The sequence below is a fragment of the Pimephales promelas genome, chromosome 18 (assembly GCF_988280905.1).
Source record: "Pimephales promelas chromosome 18, fPimPro1.hap1.1, whole genome shotgun sequence".
NCBI lineage: Eukaryota > Metazoa > Chordata > Actinopteri > Cypriniformes > Leuciscidae > Pimephales > Pimephales promelas.
In genome coordinates, this window is record NC_142786.1 from 25,604,639 (window position 1) to 25,630,312 (window position 25,674).

At 38.2% G+C, this 25,674-nt stretch overlaps 1 protein-coding gene across 3 annotated transcripts in view; it reads left to right on the plus strand.

Annotated features, from left to right (window-relative positions):
• The window catches only part of csmd2 (CUB and Sushi multiple domains 2), a 410,157-nt gene extending 388,498 nt beyond the window's left edge, over nucleotides 1-21,659 (plus strand). Inside the window, exons 71-73 of one of the 3 annotated variants that reach the window (XR_016147450.1) lie at nucleotides 13,464-13,615; nucleotides 16,112-16,379; nucleotides 20,808-21,659. The gene's annotated coding sequence lies outside the window, so the exon portion shown is untranslated. Of the gene's footprint in view, nucleotides 1-13,463; nucleotides 13,616-16,111; nucleotides 16,650-20,807 lie in introns of those variants that run through there. The other 2 variants (XR_016147451.1, XR_016147449.1) reach the window with 2 other exon arrangements.
• The last annotated feature ends 4,015 nt before the right edge of the window (nucleotides 21,660-25,674 follow it).

Genomic DNA, 25,674 nt, shown 5'->3' on the forward strand with positions numbered 1-25,674 from the left:
CTGAATTCATCTTGCCCAAATGCACTTAGATGAGCCTGTCCATCTGTCATTTAATCAGGGACACACCTTAGGGCCCTGTGAAATCCTTCGTATTCATGGAATTTTCATTTTATTGCCCTTTTTTTATACTGCCATGTTTGAGGACTATCAGAACACATATAATATTGCACAGTTAATCATCGACAGATGCTAAATCCAGATTTAAGGACAACAATAAAGTACGTCTTAAAATGAATATACCGGGAGCAGCTGGCTCTTTTCTTCCAAGGAGCTAAAATGATGGAACTAGAGTCCTTCAGACAGATAATAAGCTGGCCGGAGAGGTGTAATCAAAGCTGATAGTTGCTAAACATTTCTCTTGCCTAAGGCTTGTTTCTACAATATGTGGTCATACCGACCTTATAGACTTGCACTTGTTCATTGCTACCTATATTTACTGGTGAAGACTGTGGACAATGTGATTTATCAGCTATAAAAAAACCAGCTGTTTCATTTTTTTTTATTTTATTTTTTTTTATTGTGGTACATTCTAGGTTTTTAATTAAGCTGGCATGAATTGGTCTCACACAAAATATTTCCTAACTTTTCACCTCTCCAAGAAAACCACAGTGAACACTATTCGGCAGAGTATGATGGGACTATTTCTGTGGTGTAAATATAAAATCCTCAGCACCAGCCTGAGAAGAATTCTTGATGGTTGCCAGTGTTGTTGATGGTCTTCGTATCACACATCTAGTTTCAAACGATGCCAAAAGTGGAACAGAGCCGCCTCCTCGCTGTTTGCCCATTTCACGGTAAATTGTGCTAGCGTATGCATGGTGATTCTGAGAGCTGTAGCTCACAGAACCGTGCACACACATCGCACTGTGGCTCCAGGGACCGAGCAAGGAGAAAAGAAAAAAAAAATGTTGTGTAAATACATGCTTTTGCAAACTGTTCCGGAGATATGACAAAGCACATTCATTTCTTTAGCAAACACTGGATTTGTGGGTATCTGCAGAATACATGAGTAACAAACAGCTTAGAAGTAACATATATGCTAGTATGCGATTCTGTCATTGTTTCCATAGTCAACTTTGATAACAGGTTGGTTTATTTTCCTTTACATCCTGGAACGCTTTTAGCTATGGTGGGAATGTTTGTGTACATACACACACACGGGAGCTTTCACCAGCAGCATTAGAGAAATCTGTTTGTCTAGCCGTGGGAAGGATGGCTATTGAACATTATTAACATTTCACTACAGAGCAACCAAAGACATGAATCATCAGCACTCAGGAGATAAATCTTTTTCTGAATGTATAACATTACTGCAGGATTAGTACTAATTAAAAGCATTATATACAATTAGAGCTCATCAGAATGATGCTGTTCTCTCCATGTTTAATTATTTTATTTAGGCTCACAGATTCAAATGTTTAAAATCGACAGAATTAACAATATTTCGGAGTCTAATGTGCTAATACCATTGATGGAAGCTTCAAGCATGATGGCTTAAGCTTAAATAAGCTGTGGTTGGGTCAGTTGATAAGATTTCATGTGTCATTAAAAACATAGGTGCACAGGAACAATCCTTCATAAAACACATAAAACGTTAGTTTACAAAGACTGTTCACTGACATGCTCACACAAAAATCACTGCAAAAGATGCTTTCCAACAGGTGTTTTACCATTCGTGGTAAAACTGTAGACCTATTTTTCCGAACGTACATTCTTCCGCTTGAATAATAGACACTCCAACCCAGTTGGTGGCGATAATGCACCTTTGCCAATTGCAAGCAAACCACTTGTGTAGTGTAGCCTACAAACAACAAACAACCTACGCTATCTCACGACCAATTTGTACGAATTCGACGAATGATTAAAAAGTGTCTAATTCGTACGACTTCACTCATATGAATTCGTACGATTTGTCTAAACCCACGTGATGGGTAGGTTTAGGGGCGGGGTAAGGGGTAGGTCATTCGTACGAATTCATACGAATTGGCCAATTCGTAAAATATGTACGATTTAGCAAAATCGTACTAATTCGTACGAGTGAGGTTGTATGATTTTTTTACGAATTAGCCACTTTTTAATCATTCGACGAATTCATTCGATTTGGTCGTGAGATCGGGTTGAAACAACCCCATTTCCGTTTCCGGTGGCGGAGTTATACTGTACATCACACAACATACAATACAAGTCAACTTTAAGTGGAATGAGAAAAAAGTTTGCAAGGTTCTAATTCAGACTAAATTAAATGCTCTCCAGCAAGATTGTTAAGTAGTCTGGTGGCTTGTGGGAAGAAATTGTTCCTTAATCTAGATATTTTGTCCTGAAGGCTTCTTAGCCATTTTACAGATGGTTGGGGTGTAAAGAGAACATTGGATGGGGCAGAGGTCCTGCTTTATACACTTCTCATTTCAGATATCCCTGATAACAGGGAGATTGGTATCAGTGATGGACAGGGCCATTTTCAACATTCATGGCAGGCACTCTTTGTCTGAACTGGAAAACTTTCCATACCTGCAGCAAGAAAATATATTCTCTTTTAACACTCTTGGTAAAAAACTAACAAGGGTCTTAATTGGTTTAAGCTGAAAAGTGCCAAAACTCATTTAAAATCAAACTCCTGCCAGACCAGTTAATGTGTTTTTTTTTTGTTTTTTTGTTTTTTTTTGGCCTCCAGGGATCTCCAGACTTCACACACAAAAACAAACAAACAAACAAACAAAAAAAAAAACTATTGAACATCATGACAAGACATGACACATAGTCAAATAATACAACCACAATTCTTTTTATTTATTTATTTATTTATGATCCTGGTGCCACTGCCAGCAAAATTTTGTTCAAGGTAGGGTCACAGAAAACAATACAATTACTGACTAAAATATGTTGGAACGTTCACAAGATATTTTTCTTTATTACCAGTAATGCCTGATAAACGAATGAAAAAAGGGGATTTTAATGGTGTGCTTTTTGGAAGCACAACTATAGAGCATACAAGATAATGAAAGGCTGCATTCAATATATTGCATTGTGTTATTACACACTACAGTATGACATTGGCAATGAACTTAGGTGAAGAGAATTAGATGAATAGATCAGGCGATGCTAGTCAAACGTTTTCAGCCACAAATAAATAGTGAGGCTAGCTCAGGATCACTTGTTATATGCACATTAAAAGTGCTCTACAAATCGACAGTGGATCGGGAGGCCTTTAAAATCAACATGAAACAACGCTCCCAACTCCTTTTACTTCCATAATTCTAGAAACAAGATCTAGAGAATAGAAAAAAATATAGTGAGACTTGATTGTATTCTTGGGGAACTGGGAACTGATCGGTTACATGGTAGTTGATGGGAAGGGGCTGAAAAATAATAGGGCTTTGTGACAGATGAACAAGTAATTTTAGAGATGGAGAATATTCACATTGGCAATGGCAGTATTGTGTGGCAGTTTTCCACATGGTATTGAATATCGATATTTTTTAAGGTCTCGCATCAAAGTTAGAAATTCCAGTATTGTGACAACACTTTCAAGCAGCATTTTTTTTGAACAATTCAGACTATATGCACTTGATCTGACAGATCTGTATATTTTAGATATAACTCCTTTTACTAAGTCAATTTTTATGCATGCAATAGCAGCAGAGAGAAAAAAATAATGGAGTTTGAGCTACTTGTGCGCATGTTTTTTTTTTGTGAGATGTTGCAATGCCTCTTGAGCGCACTGAAATATACATGCCATTTACATTCATTTGGCTTCCCAGACTCCAAGAGCGTCTCTGACACAGTGCAACTAATTTGCCATTCCTGTAGGTTTACCTGAAAAGCTGCTTAGCATACTCAGTCATGCTAATTCAGAATAGTTAACAGTCTCTCGTTCTGAACTTTGAGGTTTTAATTTGCTAAAAAAAAAAAAAAAAAAAAAAAGTAATACATGACACACAGATTTTCAAATAAAACATGGCTTCTTGTTCGGTTCTGTCATGAATGTATGTTTTATATATTAATATTCATAAAATGCTTATTAAAATGCTGTAAAAAAAAAAAAAAACATCCAGGAGGCATCAGGGCATGTCATAAGCTGCTTTTCCAGTCGGGCCAATCCGTTTTAAGAAGGGAACTAAGGAACAGTTCCACTTATATTTCTATTTAAGTTTGGTTCGGCAAGGCACGGTACGATTATGTTCTCGGCCTGGAATTCTAACCCGGAAGAGTTAGACAACCGTGCTGAACAGTGCCGGTAGAATGCGTGTAGTGACGTCCCCATTCGAGATTGGTCACTTGTCTGTTGCCTGGCTGCCAGTATCCCTGTAGCTGACCAGGCATGCAAAATGAGCAGACTAAACACAAGTTAATAACATAATTAAAACAAATATCTCATCATCATCCATAATGAAGTCGCTATTTACATCTCATACCTTCTGTAACTCTTGTATTACCAAGACAACGATTGACGCGTTTGTAGTTCATTCCAAAGTGATCACCCCACAGTGCAAAATGAAACCGTATCCATACCGGCTGGCCCTGATCAGCACAGAATTTAATGGTTAAGCAACGAGTCTTAGTCTTAAAGAACAATAATATCTGTACTTTAATATGGGAATTTGGAGGTTTATTGGCTGAGGGAAGGAAATCCCTTTTCAATGGAGGGAATATTCAATGATTTCTCACAGAAGAACCTAATAATATGGTATGAAAAAGATTTTTTTTATGAATCCTAAAACCTGTTCAACCGAAATGGCCCTCTTCACTGGGTACCATTATAACAGAGGCGGCTTGGACATGGGGGCTGGCGGGACATTGAAGAATGCACTCATGTCATTTCTGGTAAAACAACAACACCATGGGTAATTGAGTGATTGCAGTTATGGCCTACTCTGTTTTTCCACCTTTACCTCAGGGTTCCATGTGTTTTCCAGGCCTTGGCCCTCAAACTGATTGATGTATAATGTTATGTCCCATATATAAGCTTGCCATGGATGGATGTCACATCTATCCCATCCCATGACACAACGTTGACCATTGTTTTTTTACAGAATGTTGCAATGTTTGTCTGTGGAAATTCTTTATTTATTAATTTTATTAATGCATATGCCCTTGAAATCTTTAATCCAAACCGTTAAAGGGATAGTTCACTTTGAAATTAATTTTTGATATGTTTTAGCTTACCTCAAGGGCATCCAAGATGTAGGTGTCTTTGTTTTCACAGTATGTTCAATTTTGACATTTTTAAGTCAAACCGTTGTTGTCTATCAGTCATACACTGGAGGCTAAGGGGGTCCACCAAACAGCATGCACAGAGAAGTCAAAATTAAACATGATTTAATGACTCGTAAATGTAAGTACACATTGATGGCCTAAGACCCAAAACGAGCGTTTTTTGTGAGAAAACGAACAGTATTTATATCGTTTTTACCTCGTGTAATCCAAGTGATCTGAATCAGTTGTTCAATGTCCAACTGAACCGAACTGAATAAGTTCAATGTTACGCCGGAAGTGATCGCTTGCGTGTGACGTCACTCAATATTTACACGGAGATTTCGGAAGTTTTACCTTTTACTAAACATATTTAGATATACCGAAATCATCTTCCATTGCGGTTTCCCGTATATCTAAATATGTTTAGTGAAAGGTAAAACTTCCGAAATCTCTGTATAAACAAAGAGTGACGTAGGCGCGCAAGCGATCACTTCAAGCGCATGCGCAGACCGAAGCGCCCGTGCCGTCAGATCATTTTGTCATGGCTATGATTACAAGAGGTAAAACGATATAAATACTGTTCGTTTTCTCACACAAATCGTTCGTTTCGTGTCTTAGGCCATCAATGTGTACTTACATGTACGAGTCATTAAATCATGTTTAATTTGGACTTCTCTGTGCATGCTCTTTGAGGTGAACCGATTGAGGACCCCCTTCACCTCCAGTGTATGACTGACAGACAACAAAGGTTTGACCAAAAAATTACAAAATTGAAAATGCTGACTTTAAGCGTGCCATATACTTACTTTAAAGTAGTTTTGAGCAGTGGCTTATAGGCATATTTACAAAGGCGAAAGCCAGTTATTTCAATTGGAATGCATGGGCTCTGGAAAATTTCACACCAGGTGGTTGTCACACAGGTTAGCTGCATTGGCCAAAAGTAGGTACTTATATGAATTCTTGTAATTTGTGTTTTCTATGCCAGAAAACAGCATAACAAACTCCTCCAACTATATTATTACATTAAGACTCTGCTGGTTGCATGGCTGCTTGGTCTTCACTGACTCAAAAGACTTCTGCCACTTCAGAGAAGTCGTTGTTACCCCGGGCCATGGGCGGATAAACATGGATTGAGCCTTTCTGCGTGTGGCAAAAGACTGTGGTAAAGTTTTGGAACTGACCTGTAAAAGCAGACTAAAATTGCTTTTATTTTTATTGGATACCTGTTATTGGCCTACTTATAATTTATTAATGATTAATAATGCATGGATTGTTTAAGAACAAAATGTCCTTCTTCTCACCAGAAAATGTTTATAAAAATGTGCGCTGCATCCATGTCAGTACGAACAGCCAACCAAAAATCGTCCTTGTGTTGCGTTGCACTCTACCAACAGAGTTGTTAATATTCTTTAGTTCAATGCCATTGACAGCAGATTAAAATAAAATGTAAATAATTATGCTTAAATTAATAAGTAAAGAAATACAGAAACAATATTTTATAAATGTGTAAACATTCATGATAGAGATGTTTTATATACGTACGCTGAACAAAATTATAAATGCAAAGATCTTTTTCAGGTACACAAAAGGCCTATTTACCGCAGTTACCAATTTTATATATAGTTATAAAATCCAATACGTATCCAATGTCTGGTGGGCGAAAGCATCATCTGCCAAGCAAATGCCATTGAGATGACTAGGTATGCAAACAGATTAAAGTATTACAGACTTTCTTGGGTTAGCATGGGCAGCTGGAATCAAGACTAGGAACAATCATAAACAGAAATAAGCATGTGACTTTTATTTCTTTCTGAACCCCTGCTCCATTTGTGAAAGTTATAATAGTTTAGATCATATTGGACACTGCAATAATATGTTGCCTTTTTCTGTCATTTGCAATTGCACAGACAAGAGATGACAAAAAAAATGTGAAATTACAAAAAGAAAGAGGCATAGAGAAATAAATATAAAGACAGAAAACATGTGGAAACAGAATTTTTACATAACACCTATACTGTATCTGTGTTAATTATTACCTGGCCTTATTTATTTTTATTTTATTATTATTATTTTTTGTTAATAATGACATTAACAACAACAACAACAACATCAACAACAAATAATATTATCAAGGTCTCTTTCACTCCCTCTCCAAGGGTTTATTTGATGAGCCTTGGGGACCAGTGTGCTCTCTCTCCAGATCTAAAAGATCAGACCTGTTTTAGCATTTCAAAGAAGTTTGAGCGAAAGATATGCCCTTAATTATTCTGAACCAGAAGCATATGACAGAGTTAAGCAACGGGAACAGTTCATAAGTCTCCATGCCATATTAGAACTACAAGAAGCACCTTAAGAACAAAAGAACTGCAGGAGTAGGATTTGTGCAGCCATTAAACATAATATTGTCAGGGTTTTTTTTCCACATGCACAAGAAAAGAGCGCTGAAAAAATTATTTGAAAGGAACAAGTGCAATAAAGTGCAAGTGCAGTTGGTCATATTAAGACTGGAGTGCAAATTTCGGCCCTAAATTGTGGTGTAATGAGGCTTTGACCTTAACTTCGCTTTTCCAGATGTAAAAATTCTGTAATCATTTACTCACCTTTATTTTTGTTTTTAGGGGGGGGGGGGAATATTTTAAAAAATGTTATGGATACTCTTCAATATAATGAATGTAAATTAGAACAAAGACTGTCAAGCTTCACACTGTAAAAAATAAAACCGTAATTTTTACAGTAAAAAAAAAAACGGCAGCTGGGATTGATAGAACTTTACCGTCAAAATACGGTAGCAACGTTACTTTTACAGTCTGAACTTAAAATTTACAACAATGAACATGAAACAAATAAAAAATGCAATAAACATTAATTTAACAACATTAAATGTAACATAAAACCCTAATGTGCATAACTGATTAGAAGAAAAAAAGAAAACTTTGAGGAAACTTAAAAAAAAAATACATCAAATGTGAAGTATCACACAGGGAATTGTGGGAGTGTCAATTTACTTATTATTAACAAAATGATACAACACAAATGCTCCATATAGTGTGAGCAAATTTTCTGAAGCTCTTTGAGTGAGAAACAGACCAATATTTGTCATGACATGCCCTTTAGTATTTTTCTGAATCGTAAATGATTCCTTCACATATCACTCATCCATTCACAATGGTAACAGCCCTCTATAGTAAAAGATTATCATAGAATAACGACTTACATTTCATGACAAAAAGTGGTCACATGACTTTGCAAGTCATATTGATCTTATTTATGATCATTTATGAAACTTTTATTGTGTATTTATTAAAGCTTTAAAGCTCCAGTCCACATTCACAGTAATTTGATGTTTCACAGAAGAAAGAAAGTCATACAAAGGTTTGGAACAACATGAAGATGAGTAAATGATGACAGCATTTTACACTTTGGATAAATTTGTCCTTTAAAATGTGCAGTGCATTTATTAGATAATTTTTCCCCCTCCTATGACTTCAATCTTCTTTCTGCTCATCATGCATCCTGCACTCCGATTGAACCTGATTTTGAAGAAGCACCAGACTGCTGAGTTTCAGTCATGATTAATTAAGTCAGTATGAGTCAGTATGGTTTGTAATTTAGGACTGTGCCCATCCATATCAGTTTTAACCATCACTCAGACATATGGGGTTAAGGGTGGACCTGTTTACAGCTGCATGCATTAATAATATAGATTTGCTCACTTCACCATGTCAGGAAGTGACATGCTGTCAGTGAAACGCACAGATTTCCTTCATTCATATTCTGCAAGATTGTCCTCCTGGATGCGTCACACTTTCTGCCCCCTCAGCTCAATGTTATCCTTTGAAATAGTATGTGTTTGATGGCACTGGTTTCTATTAAGTTTTCTGTCTAATTGCAAGTCAGTCATACGGTCACTCGTGTCGTTCTACATCTGATGACTTTTTGATGCTGTAAACCCCACTGACTTTCAATGAAAATACATTGACATTCTTCAAAAAACATCTTCTTTTGTTTTCCTCAGAAGAAAAAGTCATAGGGATTTAGAACCGCATGAGAGTGAGTAAATGAGGACATTATTTTGTTTATGGGTGAATTGTTCCTTCAAATATTTTACAGTTTGGAATCAAATTGTTACATGTGAGAGTTGTCCCCTTTGTTATGACCAGAATGGCTTAATACACGGAGCAGCTCAAAATGCCTCTTTGTATTACTGTACATTTGCATAGTCCTACCATATTAATGATGGAAATTGTTTAGATGTTGTCAACTGTCCTAGCAATCACTGAGCGGGCAATTTTTTCCTAACAGGTGCTTGTCTCTTGTGAGTGCATTTGCAGATCTGTCTTCCATCAATTCATATAAAAAATGTCACATTATTTTCCACAGCGGGAATTTGTCTGATTTTTTTTATTTTTTTTTGACAGTAAAAATGGATATATGGGGACCTATCTTGCACCCGGCGCAAAACTTACGCATGTATCATTCCTATTTTGCACCCATGCAAACCAGGATTTTGCCTCCACACATGTCGTAAACTAGGGAATGAATTTGCGCTTCCTGGGTGGATCCGCGTTAAAAAAAAAAAAAAAAAAGAGGCGTGTTTTGGCGCAAAAATTCCCTAGTGCTATTTTGCAGTTCCAGAAAACAATTGCGCCACTGACCAGAAAAAAAATGTGTTGTTCATAATGCTATTTTAAGCACGCATGCTTGGCCATAATCCAATTTTAGTACTGAAGGATCACACCTGTTTGCCCAATAGTGGCAAGAAACATATGTATATAATGTTGAACCGACGCTGATTTGGGTGGGTTTCTCTCATACCCATACAGCGTCACTTCTCTGTCTTTCACTTCTCTGTCTTTCACTGCCCTGACTTGGTAAACCCGCAATCCATCATGCAATATGTGCACCTGCTTTTAAACGGTATGTTGGATGACGCTCTGATTGGTTTATTTCACGTTACGCCCAAACCACACCTATGAATAATGAGGCTACTTCAGACCAACCCCTTTTAAACTTGCGCCTGGCGCAAGAGTCATTTATCCCGCCGGTAAAATAGCAACAGCGCCCAAGACCCGCCCACAACGTTACTTGCGCTTGATACTTGCGTTTCAGATTGGTAAAATAGGGCCATGGTCTTTAAATCGGAATGTCAAAGACTTATCTCGATGCTATGTGCTGGTATGTCTAAAACACGTTACAATAGGCTATATATAAAAAAATTATTGAATCAACTGTGTTAGTTTTACCGATATCTTATCTTATTCTTACCAATGTTGTTCTTAAGCTCTGTCAGTCTTAGTAGTAGGTTTAACTGCAGTCTAAATATTTTAAAGCAAGTTGACAAGCATTTTATTTATTTATTTATTTTTTTACTTTTTATCAACGCATTCTCATCCAGAGGCGTCATCTAACTGACCATTTTGACCATGCTTCAATATCCGACGCTTTAGGCACCCTTTAGCGTCAGTTACATGACGCAATCCTAGGGCGTCATCTAACTGAAGCTAAAGGTAAAGCGTCAGTTAAATGACGCGGTTAAGTTTAGGTTGGCGGTAGGGTTACGGTAGATGCGTCATCTAACTCACGTTTTACCTTAGTGTCAGTTACATAACGCCATAGGATCACGTCATGTAACTGATGCTAAAGGGTGCCTAAAGCGTCGGATATTGAAGCATGGTCAAAATGCTTCCCAAGGCGTCATCCCAGGAATCCCTTCATCACACACACTCGAACGAAGATCTGCTGCGAGACGATGCGGTTCTGATGCCTGTACTGAACTGTGATGGGAAACATCGCGACTATGACGAGAAAAAACAGGTATGCTTGAGCATTCTGTCCTTTTTAGGGTGGCATCGTGAAAAGTTTTTGGTTCGTTTACACGTCTTTGATCCGTGTTGCGTTCATATTTCGGTCGAACTGAATCAGAGTTCGTTTGACAGCGGGCTGTGACGCATCTTTTCAAGGTTCTCGGTCCGCTTGTTTGGTGCGCACCAGAGTCCAGATGGCAGCATTCACACTTATTCCGAACAAACCGAACAATCGCACCAGAGTTAATTTTAATCGAACCAAACACACCAAGTGTAAACACACCCAGCCTTGCTGCAGCCTTGGTGCAGCATAAGATACTTCTTTCAAAACCAGCAAAAAATCGTTTCCTTCTGAGAACACTTGGAGATTAATGATGTATGCCTCACTGTTTAAACTTTAATAAATGTTTGTCAAAAAGAACACCAGCCAAAAATCTCAAACAACCTCCTCATTCTTCTATGAAAAGGAGAGTCAGAACTCCTCCCAAAAGGCTCTTTTTTGTTATTTTGTTAATTCAAAGTGTTGTAATTAAGAGGAGCCAGCTCACTGTTGCAGTTACGGCACAAACTGGCACAGCAACGATGGGGACAGCTCTTGTGCCAGGGTTCATTTGTGTACTGGGCACGTTTCTAAGCCTTCCGACCTTAAAAGCTGTGATTTGATTGCAGTTTGATGTGGTTAGACTGGCTTTAAAAGTGTCATGCCATGGCTGTTACAAAATACCAGCAGCTAGGCATTCAAGAAATGCAATTTAAAGATCCTGTACATTTTTTTCAGCATGAACAAGTCCTAGCCAGCAATTATATTAGCCAAGATCCTTCAAGGTGCTGCAAGTGATCTAACCACTTAAAAGATCAAACTAACTGATCCAGATATGGTCTTCCAGTATCCAGGTATTGGCAACCAAGCACTATGAGCTTTTTGGATCATTTAGTTGTGTAAGCCTATATCATTTTGAAGTTATGCCAAAATTATCTTTTCCAAAGATTGCAATAGGCATCTTAAAGCAGCTTATGCTAACTATTCAAAGAGAATTAATGAACCATTTGTGACCAACTGAACAATGAAAGGTTAGCTTTATTTGTCAAAGCAAAAATGAGCCAAATGTTACTGACAGAAAAAAAGAATACTCATCTCAAGATTGCACTTTTGCAAAAGTTTTTCTAAAATGTCTTTGCCAGTTCATTTTGGCAGGTTCATTCTGTTCCAAAATAAATAAGACGAATCTCTCGCATATCCATATCAAAATCAAAACCCAAGAACACAAGATAGAACATAGGCACATACAGAAATAAACACTAGACTGAGCTCTGTGGTCTATTTCAGGATAGGGATGTTTCGAGAGAATGATGTAGGTGTGGAGTGAAAGAGTGATGAACAATCATAGCCAAGGTCGCCGGCTGATTTGCCGTACTGAGGAGTCATCTGCCGAACCCATCGCAGGCCACGGCTGCCATTTAAATCTGCTCTTATTGGAGCTGATTTTCCTCATCGGTACACACTCCTCTCTGTTAGTGACAGAGCATCAATCCCACTAAAGGCCTGTATTGATAACAGCCACTGTATTTATCAAGGATATACACACTTGAATGGAAGTCCTTCTCTGGATTGCTAGTGTCTACAGGCAGGACTGCCGTCATGGAGTCAGGGGAAATGCAGCAAAGCCCAATTTAACCCAAGTGAAAAAAGGCAATATTGGAAAAAATAATTTCCATTATTTTTAGATGTCATCTGTTTTCTTGTTTGCCTCTGTCTGGGTGTAGACATAGACAGAACAGACTTTTTCAGATTTTGTTTTTTTCTTATTACAATATATCAATATATATACACATTTTGATTGCTGTGTGTCATAAATTTTCAGTTATGATAATATAAATCTATAAATCGGTAAAGAATACACCAAAAACACATTTATAGCGGCACCATAGTGATTTTGGTGGAATATTTCCCAGTAGGTTATTATGGTAATCGTACAAAATGAACAACAAAAACCACAGCTCGCAGGCTGGGCATATCTTTACAGAAACACTGTACAAGGTAACAAGCTGGGATTATTCACAGCTAAAGGATGAAACATTTGAGCGAGTTGAGGAGGGGGTTTGAGAGAAGCATCTTTACTGCCCAAGACGTTCCCCACGTCTCCCTGCCAGAATGGTTTTTCTAACACACTTTCAGCCTGCACTTGAAACCAAGATGGCTCAAATCTGTTTTTCTTTAAAAACACTGAGACAGTTCTTGGGGAAAGACAAACAGTATGTTCCCTTAACTTTTCATGAATGATTCAGTAGGTACAACCTGAAATAGAGATGGTCCCCTGCCCCCTCCCCATCCTTAGGGGGTGTGAAGTTGAAGATGCACTCCTGGAGGGCTGGGGAGATCTTTGGTGCTCTGTCTCTCTCTGTCAGACTTTATGAGGAAATGAGAGGTGGAAAGATATTGAATTATGAATGATTTTTATCTCACAGTTCCCAGATGAGAGAGAGAAGCGTTGGATTAGCATTCAGGGAATGTCTTCCGAGTGAAGGAGGAAGGACCGAAGGAAGAGAGAAGTGAACAGGAGGGCAACCGCTCCACCACACCACCCAAAAAACCCCCGAAGTACATCAAATCTACGAATGTAAGTTACATTAGTAGAGCTTTAGTACATGTAAAAGGGGCCTGTGTAAGACCTGTCTGACACTGTTAACATCTATTACTGTTTCTGCTATATGCATATTTGTATGCCGTAAACATACCATTGAAATTAGGATGACATTTTCTTGGTTGTAATTGTATTACTCCATCCTCTTGGGGACAGAATGTTTTCATGACTGATTAATTTGATCTAATTTAAACCACAGAATTGTGATGTAACATTTTTTTTTTTTTAATGTCACCAACCTACTGTGAATCATACTGTAGGTAATGGTAGTTTGGTAAGAAAAAGCTCTGTAAAAACAAAATCTTATTAACATGCATCACTATTATCCGGAGAATTAACTGTTATATAAAAAATTTAAATAAAGTAGATTTTTAAGTTTATCCTTCTAGGGAGACCTGGAAAACGACTTTGTTGCAGATGTAGGGAACGGAGACGTTCTGTCAGTTGGCGACGAATGAGGCTTTCTAAGCGAAACCCCATTCGTCGTAATCCGACGGACAATCCGAGTGACAACAAAAGAGAACTAAATGGCTTTTCGGTAAAACTGAACACCCTTTAAGGTTTCTTAAAATGATGTCACATTTTTTTATTTATTTATTCATTCATTCATTCATTTATTTCTTTATTCATTTATTTATTTATTTATTCATTCATTTATTTTTATTTATTTTTTGTCTACCAATAACTTCCAGCAATCGATGTACACTCACCTAAAGGATTATTAGGAACACCTGTTTAATTTTTCATTAATGCAATTATCTAATCAACCAATCACATGTTGCTTCAATGCAATTATTGGTGTGGTCCTGGTCAAGACAATCTCCTGAACTCCAAACTGAATGTCAGAATCAAAGCTGAAGAATTCAAGCTCATAGAAGAGCAACTTTGACTGAAATAACCACTCATTACAACCGAGGTATGCAGCATTTGTAAAGCCACAACACGCACAACCTTGAGGCAGATGGGCTACAACAGCAGAACACCCCACCGGGTACCACTCATCTCCACTAAAAATAGGAAAAAGAGGCTACAATTTGCAATAGCTCACCAAAATTGGACGGTTGAAGACGAAAAATGTTGGCTGGTCTGAGTTTCGATTTCTTTTGAGACATTCAGATGGTAGAGTCAGAATTTGGTGTAAACAGAATGAGAACATGGATCCATCATGCCTTGTTGCCACTGTGCAGGCTGGTGGTGGTGTAATGGTATCGGGGATGTTTTATTGGCACACTTAAGGCCCCTTAGTGCCAATTGGTCATCGTTTAAATGGCACGACCTACTTGAGCATTGTTTCTGACCATGTCCATCCCTTTATGGCCACCATGTACCCATCCTCTGATGGCTACTTCCAGCAGGATAATGCACCATGTCACAAAGCTTGAATCATTTCAAATTGGTTTCTTGAACATGACAATGAGTTCACTGTACTAAAATGGCCCCCACATTCACCAGATCTCAACCCAATAGAGAATCTTTGGGATGTGGTGGAATGGGTGCTTCATGCCCTGGATGTGCATCCCACAAATCTCCCACAAATCAACTGCAAGATGCTATCCTATCAATATGGGCCAATATTTCTAAAGAATGCTTTCAGCACTTTGTTGAATCAATGTCACATATAATTAAGGCAGTTCTGAAGGTGAAAGGGGGTCAAACACAGTATTAGTATGGTGTTCCTAATAATCCTTTAGGTGAGTGTAGCCTACTTTACAAAAATAATAATCATTTCTTTTCTGAAACTATACCGGTTTCCACATTTCAGTGATATTCACCTATTTTTCTTTGTGTTCTTTACACATTGTGTCTCAAAAGCTGTAAAGATATTAGAATTCAAATCATATAAGTGCTTATTGTCATGCACCAGCCAAGCAACTGCTTTTGAGATTAATGTTAATTGTTTAAGCCTTTAATTGTACTGTTCATGAATAAGGCAATTCTGTATATACAGGCGCATGTTTAATTGGTACAACATCGTACAAAGGACGTAATATCAACATAAAGGATAAATGTCAACTGTCAAAGTATGTCACAGCTGCCTTTGTGAGTGCCAATATTACAATATTACAACAGCTTTGTAAATGGCACTCAGAGAACTCCAGAGAACTGTTAATTTCTGAAGGAATAGATTCTGGTTCAGACTATTATTATTTTACTTTTCTGTTAGGGCAACCTTGTGCAAAAATTGAATAGACTACCCCACACTTTTCAATATGAACTATCAGTGAGTGTTCACCGCTCTAAACTATTATGGAAGCTTGTTTACACCACAGAATAAAAAAAAATGCAAAGTATTTTAATAATTCTGACTTTATTTCTCACCATTGCAAGTTTGCATTTCTGACTTTTTTTCCCTCAAAGTTGTAAGTCTAATTCACAGGAATAAAGTCAGCTCACAATTCTGGCATTTTCTCACAATTCCAAGTTTATATCTTCCAGTTCAGACTCCATAACTCACAATTGTGTGTGTTACAGGTCTGCCCTGGACTACACTTCCCATCACTCTCCTCTGTTTCCACATGCAAGTCATTCCTGATCACACACACCTGCACTTCATCATCACTATCATCACCCCCACTCTAAAGACTCTTCACTTCTGTTCACTGACTGGTCTCATTCATACGAAGAGGATTTACCCAGCTATCGCTAACCTTGTTTCGCCAAACGACCAGTCTCCATCTCCATTGTCTCCAGCGTTCTTTGTTCCAGCCATCCGTCTCACCCACAATCAGTCTCCATACTCGTAGGAAACCCATTACACTCGCTCTCCATTACACTTGCACACCACTCTCCAAAGTATCATGTTCATATCACTTACGTGCATATTGTCTCCACTCAGTTTTGTCAATAAGCTCCCGTTAACTTAATTATTCATCTCTTGATTCTGCTTCTGCAACAGGGAGTTTATATCTCACAATTCTGACTTTATAACTTGCTTTATAAACTTGCAAACTTTTAAATAGCGTGAGTGTCTACTTCACAATTCTGAGAATTAAATTCAGAGTCAACTGGGATAAAAAGTTTGAGTTGTGAGAGTCCTTTTTTTTTATTTTATTCGTAGCTGAAACAAGCTTCGTTTAAATGCCACGGCCTACTTGAGCATTGTTTCTGACCATGTCCATCCCTTTATGGCCACCATGTACCCATCCTCTGATGCTACTTCCAGCAGGATAATGCACCATGTCACAAAGCTTGAATCGTTTTTAATTGGTTTCTTGAACATGACAATGAGTTCACTGTACTAAATGGCCCCCACATTCACCAGATCTCAACCCAATATAGCATCTTTGGGATGTGTTGGAACGGGTGCTTCGTGTCCTGGATGTGCAGCATGGTTAGAGGTGACGCCTTGGAGAATGCGTTGGAATAAGCTGTCTGACTATTAGCAAGTGTATTTGGCATGCAGAAACTTAATATAAGTATTATTAACTAATCTACAGGAACATGTGAATAAGGAGATCCTACAGTCAGGTTACAAACTGTCAGTGAGAATGGAGTAGGTTTCTTCAGTAGGCCCAAATGCGTGCAGAACTGCTTACCTCACAAACACGCTTGGCACCCTTACTGTGTCCTGGACGTTCACTTTCCATGATCTGGGGAAACTTTTCAAGTTCCAGAAGTGGATGACAGGATTTGCTATAGTGAGAGGAACTAGGAGGCAAATCATGTCAGGTTACAATGTGCTGTTTGACACCAGAAGATCCAAGCAGATGGCAGATGCAGACCAGTACCCACTTTCCAACCTTGACAGATGGTTTGGCTCTATACTAGAGAGCTTGCTCTGAAAATCTCAAGCCGTAAAGTCAGTCCAAGAAATGTAGGACCCTTCAAAGTAATAAAACATATTAATTCGGTTTCATACTGTTTACATCTCCCAACTAATTACCATATCTTACCCCCTTTACATGACTCTCTGCTGAAGCCAGTGTCCTCAATCAAGGATTACAAGGATGGTTCAGAGAAAATATTAGGGTATATCAATTCATTTCCAAAACTTTTGCTATGAAAACCCAGAATATCCAGCTATAGGCCAATAGAACATCCGAAGTGGCTATAGTTAAAGGGTTAGGTCACCAAAAAATCTAAATTCCATCAAGCTGTCACTGAGACCATTCCCTTTCAAAGGATGCACCTTTGTACCTAAAGTGTGCATATAAAAAAAATATTAGAACACAAATTAGGATATTTTTACAGTCCCCACTCTAAAAAATGCTGGGTTGTTTTAACCCAACTTTTGGTCAAATGTGTACAAACCCAAACATTGGGTTAAAAATGTCATGTAAAAATCTAAACCAACGGCTGGGTTTGTACATATTTGACCCAAAGTTGGGTTGAAACAACCCAGCAGTTTTTAGAGTGCTCCATTAACAGTCCATGGAACTACCACTTTGATGCTTTAAAAAGTTTATAAAGAAATCTTAAAACTAATTTTAGTCCAAATTTTCTGAAGAGACATGATTACTTTAAATGATGAACAGATTGATTTTAGGCTTTTATTCACATAGATATTGATCAGCAAACATAAACAGAAGCTCAACTGAACTTGCTTGACACCTGAGAACAACCTTCATTGGTTTCTATGGAAGCTCTAACGTGCTGCGTATCACACAAGAATGAACTTCATTGATTCTTGCACGCCAAGCATGCTTTAGCTTCTGTTTACCACAACTGATGTGTGCATTGATGAATGTGTGGAACTGCCCAGTTGGCATCAGCATATCTTCTATAAATAAACTGGATACACAGCCAGCTAGGTTTCCTTAACGTCACATAGGCATCAAAGACATCATTAGTAGTGAAGAGAGGAGTCTGACAGCTAAATTAAACTTAATTATGCCATCTAATCCAATACCGTTCTCCATTGCGAATGACATGCATTCAAAGCTGTCAAACTGTGCTGCTAATAAACTAATACCACCAACAATTGGTAATTAGGCATCCCAGAGTAAGCAATTAATTATCATTTTACAATGTGGCTTCCCTCGTTAATAATTGGTAAAAGACAGCTCACTTGATGTTTTGTTTAATAGTCATAAACTTTATTGCCTTTCAAACATGAAAAGTCAATTACATGTGACTGAGGATGCTTAACATAGGTCCCTGAAGAGGGGGGGTTGATTGAGGGCACGCAATTCCTCAAAGTATTAAACGGATGCCGGACAAATAAATGAAAGGCTGATAATTAAAAATCATCAAGAGACAAAAGTATCATCTCACTCAGATTCCCTCTTACTTTCAGTCCACCACAACCCTATAAAGGTGTATCAGTGAGACAGTATGTATATATATATATATATATATATATATATATATATATAGCACATCATATATTATTATATATTTTTTGGTGAAATATTTCTTTATTATTATTAATGTGAAGACCACTTTAAATATTTTAGCATCTTAAATGTTTTAAATGGTAAACTAAGGTAAAAAAAAAAGGCCTCAAATCAAATGCACATTTAAAATGGTCTCTCTTAAGAGGATTTGCAGTGATGCTATAAATGGACATAGTGGTGCTCCAGTAGTTTCTACAATAGACCAAACTGGATGATGATTCATTCACCCAATACTCTGAGAGTCACAGCGGCTCAGAGGTTTCTGGCATGTCATATATTGTTAAGAAAGCTACTTGTAAGAAGACTAAGTTTGGATGGTTGACAGGATTAGGTTTAGGTGGCTGACAGAGCTAAATTTGGTTGGCTGCCAGAGCCAAGTTCTGATGGCTGATTAGGGTCGTCCTACAGAGGCGAAACCCAATTGTGCTGAAATATTTTCATGCTGAAATATGGGAGATGGGGAATGATTGAAACACACTTTCTGCTTTAATGTCTGTAACTCTGTGGGTTATTGTTTGTTTTTTCTCTCTATGTATTGCAGATGCTGACATGGTTTTCCGGCATTTATATGCCACAACTGAAAGCTAAATTAAATGTTTTGGAGTTGGTAATGACTTTTTCCTCAACAAGGCGGCATTTACTTTAGAAAAAATAATAATCACAAAAATAAAAACAGTAGTGCTGTCAAATCGATTAATCACGTCTTAAAAGGTTGTGTTTAATATGTGTGTGTGTGTATATATATGTGTGTGTATATATATATATATATATATATATATATATATATATATATATATACGTGTGTGTGTGTGTGTGTGTGTGTTTGACACTGACAGAGCACTAATTTTAATACAATAGAAAAGTAGTTTTTGGGCCAACATGCTTGCACATAGATAAGAGTTTGGCAAATGCAATAACACATACATTGATAAAGGATGTAGAGAAAAAAGAGAAGAGAAAATGTTGGCAACACTTTACTTGAAGGGGTATGCATTAGACTAACATGACGCCTTCATAATCATAATTGTGAATATGAAGGAAGTTTTATGCATGTTTGTGCAGCCCGTTCTCATCCTTTAACGTCATATAGAACGCTATATGCAAAAACGAAGCTATACTACACACGGCACCCTTTATCGTTAATATAACACGCGAACCCAAGACGTCATAAATCCTTTAGCGTGAATATGACACGCAGACCCTACCCCACACCTAAACTTAGCCCTCACAGCGCGTGTTATATTAACGATAACGGGTGCCATGTGCGTAGTATAGCGCCGTTTTTGCATATAGCGTTCTATATGACGTTAAAGAATGAGAATGTGTTGGCCAATGTCAAAGCCAACCACATGACAGTTTAACTTAATTTAATGTCAAGTTGTCATGACAAAGACACTGACAGGTTGTGATGTTATGGTTTATGTCAAGATGTCATAACAAAGACATCTTAAACAATGTCATATTTGCATTCAAAATGTCATTATCGAGCGAAGACACTTAATGACAGTTGTCATAAACATGCATAAACCCTACTTCATACTCAAGACATATGTCATGTCATGGTTATGAAGGTGTTATGTCAGTCTTATGCACAGCCCTTCAAGTAAAGTGTTACCCAAATGTTTCTACTGCATTTCACAGGCTCGGCCAACATAGCTCTTTGAAGCCATATTGTGTTTAGTTAGATTGTGTTCTTGTCTATTTGTTTGTTTCTGACATGTAAACAGGACAGCTGATGAACTTGTTTTCTGATATGTGGCTGCTAAAAGTTTCAGCTGACAGTGCTTGAAGGTCAGCAGTCAGTCAGAATACCTTCTCTCTGCTGTCCTCAGTCACTGAGCCAAAGCTAAAGGCCGCCTAAGGCTGGACAGACGTCAAGGCAACCTCTGGAACATGCCACCTGTCACCAGCACATCAAGACAGAAGGTTTCCTGAAGTGGATTGCTGAAGAGAGCCAGGATACGAGGGCATGAACTAGCGGCACATCCAAAGGAAAAAAGAAAACAATCCACTTAAAGTGTCTTCTTTATTGCCAGTTGGTTGACGACAAATGGTTCTTATGCAAAATTTCAGCTGGGACAGGTGCACATGCACATAAGATTGCAATAATATCAAGTTTGTATTAATGACGGTGCTTCTCAATATCCCTCCTCGACTTCTCGCTCTTCCGATCCTCCATCCTATGACCCGGAAACCGATCGAGCTCAGCCATCTTGAAGGACATCTCAATTCTCTAATTGCACCATGAGGAGTCAAGGATCGAGGAGTGAAGACTTCCAGAGGAGACATGAGCGATACACGCAGCCCGTTCTCATCCCAAGGCGTCCTACAGGAGGTGGAGCTGAGATGCAAGGGAAGGAAGCGAGGGAAGGAAGTGAGGAAAGGAAACGAAGATGCACAAGTAAGAAATGAAGCACCCATGGGCAACAAAAAATCACTCTTACAATGTTCAGAAATAAATGAATAGATGTTATTTACTCACCATCACCTTATTCGAAATCTCTATGATGTTTCATCCGTGAAAGACGAGATGAGAGGATGGTGATTGTCATTGTCAAGCTCCAACACATTAATCTACCATAAACGCAGTCCATGCAGATATGTGTACGTTGTCCAAAGTCTTCTCAATTCATTCCATTGATTGAATTGAAGTCGTGTTCACTCTAATCTAATGTTGTGTGCGCAAACTCACCAACCGGATCATTCGGACGGTTTGATTCAATCAACTGGTTTATGTTTTTGACATATGACATAACTTTTGGATGCTGTGTTTCTACATATAAGTTGTTGTTTTATCATTCAGAGGGGTTTGACCAGTAATAACTGAGCAATCGTCATCCAATCGCCCTATTCCGAGCCATTTCAAAAATAGATTTAATTATTATTGTTAAAGGCAGGGGAGTCGATTTGTTAGTTGAAAGTCTCTGCACATCCTGATAGCAATGACTAAGTTAAGAGGTCTAAATGTATTTAAACATATTATCTGTGGAAGGCATATGACCATAAAATGTTTGTCCAATCATTGCATTTGGTACGATGCTTTCAAAGCTAACTTCTATTGCTAGCTGCTCCGAAAACTGCCTATACCCTACAGTTAAATATTCAATTGTAAAGAAATAAAAGATCAATCTCTGACTATAGAAATAATTCCTGTTGCAGTTTCATCTTCCAGCCACCTCAACCCGACCTCACGACCAAATCGTGGAATGATTAAAAAGTGGCTAATTCGTAACAATTCATACGACCTCACTCTTACGAATTAGTACGATTTTGCTAAATTTGCCAATTCGTATGAATTCGTATGAATGACCTACCCCTTACCCCGCCCCTAAACCTACCCATCACGTGGGTTTAAACAAATCGTAAGAATTCGTACGTGTGAGGTTGTACGAATTAGACACATTTTAATAATTCGTCGAATTCATACGAATTGGTCGTGAGATAGCTTAGGCCACCTTCACGTAGCATTTTTATCGGTCAGTCGAATTATTCTGATTGGTTGCTCACTTTTGACAAAGTTTAATCTGGAAGCTTTCTAATGCAAGAGAGAGATTTGCGAGTGCACAGGACACAGTTTGAACGGGCACAAGCAATAACTGAGCGAGATGAGAGAGAGAGAGAAAGCGAAGAGAATTCACGGTTACGCATTACATGTGCTCTCGAGTTATAATAATGTGCTTCTGACTTTTTTCATGAATGTAAAGTGCTACATTATTAAGAACCCTGCACTTTTCGGCATTGGTTTTACTGTTTACTGCATACACAAGAAGGAAACTAATACTAAAACTTGTGTTGTCTGTTGTTCTCTTGCCTGAAGAGCAGCCCTACAGGCAAGTGTATCAGCAATTCCTTGCACAGCATGTGCTCACTATTGCAGACTGTCCACTTTCCAATTCTTGGTGACATTTCTTACAGCAGATCTGAAAACAAAAGTTGGCTTCTCCTGTTTTACCAGAAGATGAGCAAATGAGATGCTCTTTCTGACCACCTTTCCTCTTTCTCCACTGCCTCAAACACCAGAATGATCCACATGGCCGACCAGCCACAGATAAAATGTAGATTGTTTATTTGTATGGAGTTTTAATCTTGTTAAGAAGGTTATTGAACATCTGCTGGGTTTACAGCAGTATTTGTAATGTATGTTGAACAATAGTGTGGATTGCTCCTGCATGTCTATGGATCTACAGTGACCCCTGATGGTCGGGTGAAGCAGTCTTGAGCCTTGGAAAAGGAAGTATAGTGAATGCAATCCTTGACCTACTTAGTTTCTTTCTGAGTTCCGTTCTAATCTCAGCGAATTGTGTGCAGAACTAATGCAAATGGATCTTCCCAGTGTAAAGCAAAATTTCGATTGCAATTAAAAAAAAACATTCAAAAAGAATCACATGTATATATATATATATATATATATATATGTATATATTATAAATAACTTGTTTACTAATAAATAAATTAAACCGAGACATCTGTGTGATGCAAATTTTAAGATTGGAAGTAATTAAGGTTTAACTTAGTTGTAAAATTCACATTTTGATCCAATATTAAAGCATGCAGTCTTCCTTTCCATTACGATTTTACCCCACAGATGTGTGCTCTCTTGTGTAATAGAAAATTCTGATGTGTGTGCATCTCTGATTCGGCACCCACTAGATCATAAAGAGAATGACTTAATCTCTTTGGCCTCTGATCTTTGCAGGAGTGGGTAATAATGAAAGCCAGCGCTTGTTTACACAGGCCATTTACTCAGACCTAAATGTATGCAAAGTGCTTTGAGTGTCACTCTGACAATTAAATGAGGCTGAATTGCTATTTTAGGTCACAGACAACAAAACCAGCATCTGACAGTATGCAGGTCAAAGCTTGTGGATTTGTCATAAAGAAGATTTTTAAAGAGTGAGGGAGTTCAGACAAACTCTAAACCCACAGATCAAGAGAAAACAATGAGTGGGATACCACCATGAGTGGGATGCCAGAAACAAGGGATCATTATTTTTAACAATGTGCTACTTTATTAGTTTACTGTTAACTTTTAACTTTGTTCTCTGTCAAAGCAAGTTAAAGTGCCCCTATTATGGCTTTTCGATTATTCCCTTTCATGCAGTGTGTATATAGCTGTTTCATGCACTGTGTAATATAGCTGTGGATATAAACATTCTGTAAAGTTGAAAGTGCACAATAAATAAAGTTATTGTGTCCCAAAAGAAAGAATTGAATCTGAACCGCCTTTACGGGTCATTTTTGTTTAGAATCCTACACATTCTACGTCACTAAAAGACATTCGCATAATGTTGTATATCCATGTTGTATATTGTCTGTCTGTGAACAACTTGACACGGCAACGCAGGAAGTGAAAAACGCTTTTTTCCGTGGAAGATGGGTCAGTAATCAGTTTTGGCCCAGCTTGCTGCTCAGAATCACAACCTGTATTTATATATTTTCTACTAGGAGCTCAAAATAGTTTTGTGTTGGTCTCTAGCTAACTGGCTAACTCACGTTACTACTAACACTGAAATACTTCTGCTAATCCTGGGTACACACCAAAAGATATTCGGGGCTGATTTTGGGCCGATTTCCCCCCTTCCGAGTCCGACAATCCTAGCTATGTCCCGATTATCTTGATGGTTCTACAGGTTATCTTATCAGATTCTCCCTTGGTGTGAGGTGTGTTACGCCAAGTTCATACTACAGGATTTTAAGCCCGATTTAAGCCCGATTTGCAAATCGTTGAGCTCGCCGACAGGTCAGGGTGTTATCGCGTGCAAATCGCGGGCAATGAAATATTGCCAATCTGTTCGAAAGAGCCAACCACGCAGCAAAGACGCTCGCAGACGCCTCACAGACACGTCGCCGAGCCCAAAAAAAATATCTAGCATGCTAGATATCCAGAGATGTCGCACGAGAGAGAGAGAGAGAGAAAGAGAGAGAGAGAGATGGAAAATTAACCATGGTTTTAGTATAGGTGTATTGAACATTTGTATAACCAAATAAATACAATAGTTAGATTTTTTTTTTTTTTTTTTTTTTGGGGGGGGGGGGGGGGACTATGGTTAATTTGTGGTCATTCCAAACACTATTCTGAAGTCTCGTGAGATTTTGCGAGATTTCCTGTGTTCACAGTCTAGACTCACCCTGCGTCCCAATTCGCTTCCTTATACTACGCCCTAAAATTATGTACTCTTTTTGTGAAGAAAAAGTACATACTTTTGAGTGTGTAGCAAAAGAGTAGGCAAGCTTTGGGACGTACTATCACGTCATCTTTAACGGACAGCTCTGTCGCGTGCTGCTTGCATCATGTCACCATAAACTGCCCTGTCAATCATCTTGTCACAGTTAAAATCCTCCATTCAATCTAATTTTATTTCCTACCGTTTCGGGAGCACGTTCATCTGCCAATCGTGGGTCTTTAATGCGGATACTTTCCTCGTGTTTTGCTATTTGAATATAATGATGCATTTAAAAAGTAATGGCTAAACATATCCTACAATGCTGCAGATGCAATATAATGTGGATAACATTGAATAAAATATTTTCGTTAGGTTAGATAGTGATAATTAATCACTCAAACCTCTTTCTCTAAACCTCTCAACATAACCGTGGGACTCGCGCGACCTCCGTACTCGTGTTTGTAGTTCTCTAACCGAATCCTCGTCCAACGCGCAATTGTTTTGTGGGCAATATCAGCCCTAAGAGTGTGCACCG